The following is a 4605-nucleotide window of genomic DNA, read 5'->3' on the forward strand; positions in this document are numbered from 1 at the left end:
CGAACTCCTTGGCCATTGGTGACTAACTTCCTTTCAGGCCCCTCCCCTCCTGGAGGCTGGGGGTGGGGCTGAAAAGTCCCAACTTTGTCATCAAGCCTTGGTCTTCCATGTGACCGGCTTGCATCCTGAGATGCGAACTTCGGAGAGCACAAGGATCTCAGGAGTTGCATGCTAGGAGCCCAGAATGAAGACCACATGCATATTTCACAACACCACCAGCAGCATACCTGACTTCTACTCACAGGGTGCCAGCAGCATTCTCCTCCAATTGCGACAACCAAAAATGTGTCTAGACATTGCCAAATGTCTCCTGAGGGGGGTGGGGTGGGGCAAAATTCTCCCCTCTGAGAATCAGCAGGTTTTTGCAAGTATTAAATGAACAAGTTAGCCAGGTGAGGTGGCTCACGCCTATAATCCCAGCACTTTGGGAGGCTGAGGTGAGAGGATTGCCTGAGACCACGGGTTGGAGAACAACTTGGGCAACTTGGCAAGACCTCATCTCCACAATAAGTAAATTTAAAAAAAATTAGCTGGGCATGGTGGCACATGCCTGTAATTCCAGCTGCTTGGAAGGCTGAGGCAGGAGGATCACCTGAGCCCAGCGGGTTGAGGCTGCAGTGGCTGTGAGTGTGCCACTGCACTCCAGACTGGGTGACAGTGAGACTTCAACTCCCCCCTCCCAAAAATGAACAAGTTATTGTGTAGCAAGCATTCAGAACGTGACCCCGCACATTGTGAACGCTATATAAGGGTTTGCAATGATTGTTTTCATTGCCATTCTCCAGCCCTGGCTTACCTTGGGGAAAATAAACATTTTTTATATTATATGGGTTTAAGCAAGACAGCGAGTACTGTTAAATTCGTATCTGATTCCATTCCAGAACAAGAATCCAAGTCCTAGTTCTGAGGTCAGCGGTATCAATATTAATGATAGTCTGACCCCTCTGGGGTTCCACTGTAGGGCTCACAGCATCCTGTAGCAAACTAACAAGACCCCATGGTAATGGCCAGTTCTGCTATCACTGGTCTGCACACATCCATTTCAGGTCCCTGCTGTGTTCTCCAAATGATGCACACTTCCAATCCTTGGCTTTCCATAAATCTGCAGTCCTGAAACAACAGGCTGCCCACAAAATTCACCCCAAAAAAGGGGGTGAATAAAAAAAAAGGGAGGAGGAGGAAAAACAAAAGCCTGAGTTTCTTTAGATTTCTGGCTCTGCAGAGTCCAAGCATCTCCAATGAAAAATAAAGAATTCTTTCTTCTGTGTCTATTTCAGTTGGCATCCAGCTCTTGCCTTGTGAATAATGTCACTGCATCATTATTCTGTCCCACAAGGTAAAACAAAACAAGCAACTTAACAACCAGAAGTGTGCTTATTTGGAGGGAATGGCTCATTTAAAAGCTTTTAAAATAATGTTGCTGTGTTCCCTACTATTCCCTCCCCTCCAGATTTTTTCAAAGCTAAGGGAAACTCAATACTTCGCACACAAGGTATATAAATAATGTCTTCCTGGAATCTCCCACCCCCATATACTTTTCTTTTAAATTTTTATTATTGAATTTCGTCTTTTGGGATTCCTGGAGTGTCTACAAATAGATTAGCCTCTAAGAATTCTGAGTAACCATGGTTAGAAAAAAAACAACATTGGTTTAATTAGCCACGGTCCTATTTTTGAAATTACATCTGCTCTTTATATACATATATATGTATATACATATATATATATACACACATATATATGAGGATTGGTCTATACAAAAACTTGAAGAGGATGAATTTTGGGGGATGCAAGTTAGTTTTGATTTGAATTAATTTTCATGCGTTTGAAAGTAAAATCAAGAGCATTGAGTGAATAATATATCATCATACATTAAACCCGGTCAAATGAAGAGAGCTGAAAAGAAATGATTGCAGAAAAATGAATTGCCAGGAATATGGAATCATGTGATGCGTGCTGCTTCAGTGAGTGACAGCAAATTGCTCTTCACAGTTCTTCTTTGCATGGCTCCATCAGTTTGTCATCCCCAAGTCCTGAGATTTGATTAATCACTGAAGTGATGAAAATGAAAATGATCAGGCTAATCAAAGGGCTGTGTGGCTTGTTGAAGGGCCGTTGAAAATCAGAAAGCAAGTACGGGATCCACAGGACTAGATCGAGGATGAAAGTCTATTTGCTTTCTCACTTGAAACATTTTTTCCTTTCTGAAAGAGCAGTGGAAATGACCACAGCTATTTCTGAAGTTTAAACTTTAGCAATACTTTTCAATATCAGAACTCTTCAGGACAATATTCTTCGTCGCCTTCTAACTCTCCAAAGACACTTGTTGATTTTGTTGAAATAGCTGCCTGAAAATCATTTGGGGGCTGGTGGGCATCCAAAATATTAACTCCTACAGGATATAGTGTCAGTTTCTAACTTCATCAATTGTCTTTAAAGAATTCTGAATGTACATGGAAATCACAGGAAGTGCCCTTTTTTTGGTGCTCTGTATTAGTTATCTGCTGCTGCATAACAAATTACCCCAAAACTCAGCACCTTAGAACAACAAAAGGGACAGGTGTGGTGGCTCATGCCTGTAATCCCAGCACTTTGGGAGGCCAAGGCAGGAGAATTGCTGGAGCCCAGGAGTTTGAGACCAGCCTGGGCAACATGACGAGACCTCATATCTCTACAAAAAAAAAGAAAAAAAGAAAAAGAAAAAATTAGCTGGGCATGGTGGTGCACACCTGTAGTCCCAGCTACTTGGAAGGCTGAAGTGGAGGATCACTTGAGCCCAGGAGGTTGAGGCTGCAGTGAGCTGTGATCGTGCCACTGTACTCCAGCTGCAACAGAGTGAGACCACAACTCAAACAACAACAACAAAAGGGTTAGAAATGGGAGTGCAGCTTAGTTGGGTGTCTCTAGCTCAGGGTCTCTCTTTTTTTTTTTTTGAGTTGGACTCCCACTCTGTCACCCAGGCTAGAGGGCAGTGGCACGCTCATGGCCACCCCAGTGTTGACCTGCTGGGCTCTGGCGATCCTTCTGCCTCAGCCTCCCAAGCAGCTGGGACCACAGGTGTGTACCACTACGCCCAGCTAATTTTTTTATTTATTATAGAGACGAGGTCTCACCATGTTGCCCAGGCTGGTCTTGAATCCACAGGTTCAGGCAATCCTCTCACCTCAGCCTCCCAAAGTGTTGGGATTACAGGCTTGAGCCACCCTGCTCAGTCAAGGACAGGGTCTCTAACACAGGTGTGTAAAAGGGGCTGTAACCATATCTAGGCTTGATTGAGGATGATCCTCTTCCATGCTCACGGACATGTCTGTTGGCAGCCATCAGGTCCTTGCTGGCTGTCAGTTGGAGATATCAGATCTTTGCCATGTGGGCTTCTCCACAGGGTAACTCACAACGTGGCAGCTAGTCTTCCCGGAAGCAAGTACGTGAGAGTGGGCAGTCCAAAACAGAAGTCACAGGTTTTTCATACCTTAATCTTGGAAGTGAAGTCTACCATTTTCTCTACCTTTTTGTTAGAAGGGAGTCACTAGCTTAAGATTCACTGAGGATTTTACAGAGTCTGAGAGGATTTCACAGAGTCTGAACACCAGGAGGTGAGGATCATTTGGGGCCATTGTAGAGGCTGTTGCTACACCACTTGTTTTAAGGTACATCACCCTGACATTTGCATATAAGTTAAAGACTTCTGACATTGCAGTTGCTATTAAACAATTTTACGTCAGAAGTCTAGAGAATCCAGGTGAAGGGTTTGCAATAAAAGATAGTTTGGGGTGGCGATCTTCTCTCCATAAAGAACAAGGAGGTGTATGTAAAACAGAGTTGATAGTAGACGTTCTACTGGCTTCTATTTTAATGAAAAGAATAAATCAAATTTGTGATAAACATTCAAACATTTCAAGTGTGAATGTAAAATGGCATAGTCACTCTGGAAAAGAGTTTGACATTATCTTAAAAAAAAGTTAAATATAAGCTGGGCATGGTGGCTCACGCTTGTAATTCCAGTACTTTGGGAGGCCGAGGCGAGAGGATTGCCAAGCTGGACAACTTGATGAGACCTTGTCGCTACAATAAATCAAAAAATTAGCTGGGCATGGTGGCACACACCTGTGGTTCCAGCTACTTGGAAAGTTGATGTGGAAGAATCGCCTGAACCCAGCAGGTTGAGGCTGCAGTGGCTGTGAGCGTGCCACTGCACTCCAGTCTAGGCGATAGAGTGAGTCTCTGACTCAAAAACAAAGGGGGGGGGAGTTAAATATAAATTTACTTTACCACCTAACAATCCCATTTGTAGGAACCTATTCAAGAGAAATGAAAACAAGTATCCACACGAAGATATATATTCACAAGTGTTCATAATGGCATTGTGCAATAGCCAAAAACTTGCCACAATTTAAACATCCACCAAGTGGCAAACGGACACATCAAATGCCGCACATCTATACAATGGAATACCATGCAGCATTAAGAAATAAAACACGCCTGAGTCCGCAGTTCGAGACCCGCCTGGGCAGGCGAGACCTCATCCCTACCATAAATCAAAAAATGAGCCGGGTGTGGTAGCGCACGCCTGTAGTTCCAGCTACTCGGAAGGCTGAGGTGGAAGGA

The sequence above is a fragment of the Carlito syrichta genome, unplaced genomic scaffold, assembly GCF_000164805.1.
Source record: "Carlito syrichta isolate Samal-C Ts95f unplaced genomic scaffold, Tarsius_syrichta-2.0.1 Scaffold305691, whole genome shotgun sequence".
NCBI lineage: Eukaryota > Metazoa > Chordata > Mammalia > Primates > Tarsiidae > Carlito > Carlito syrichta.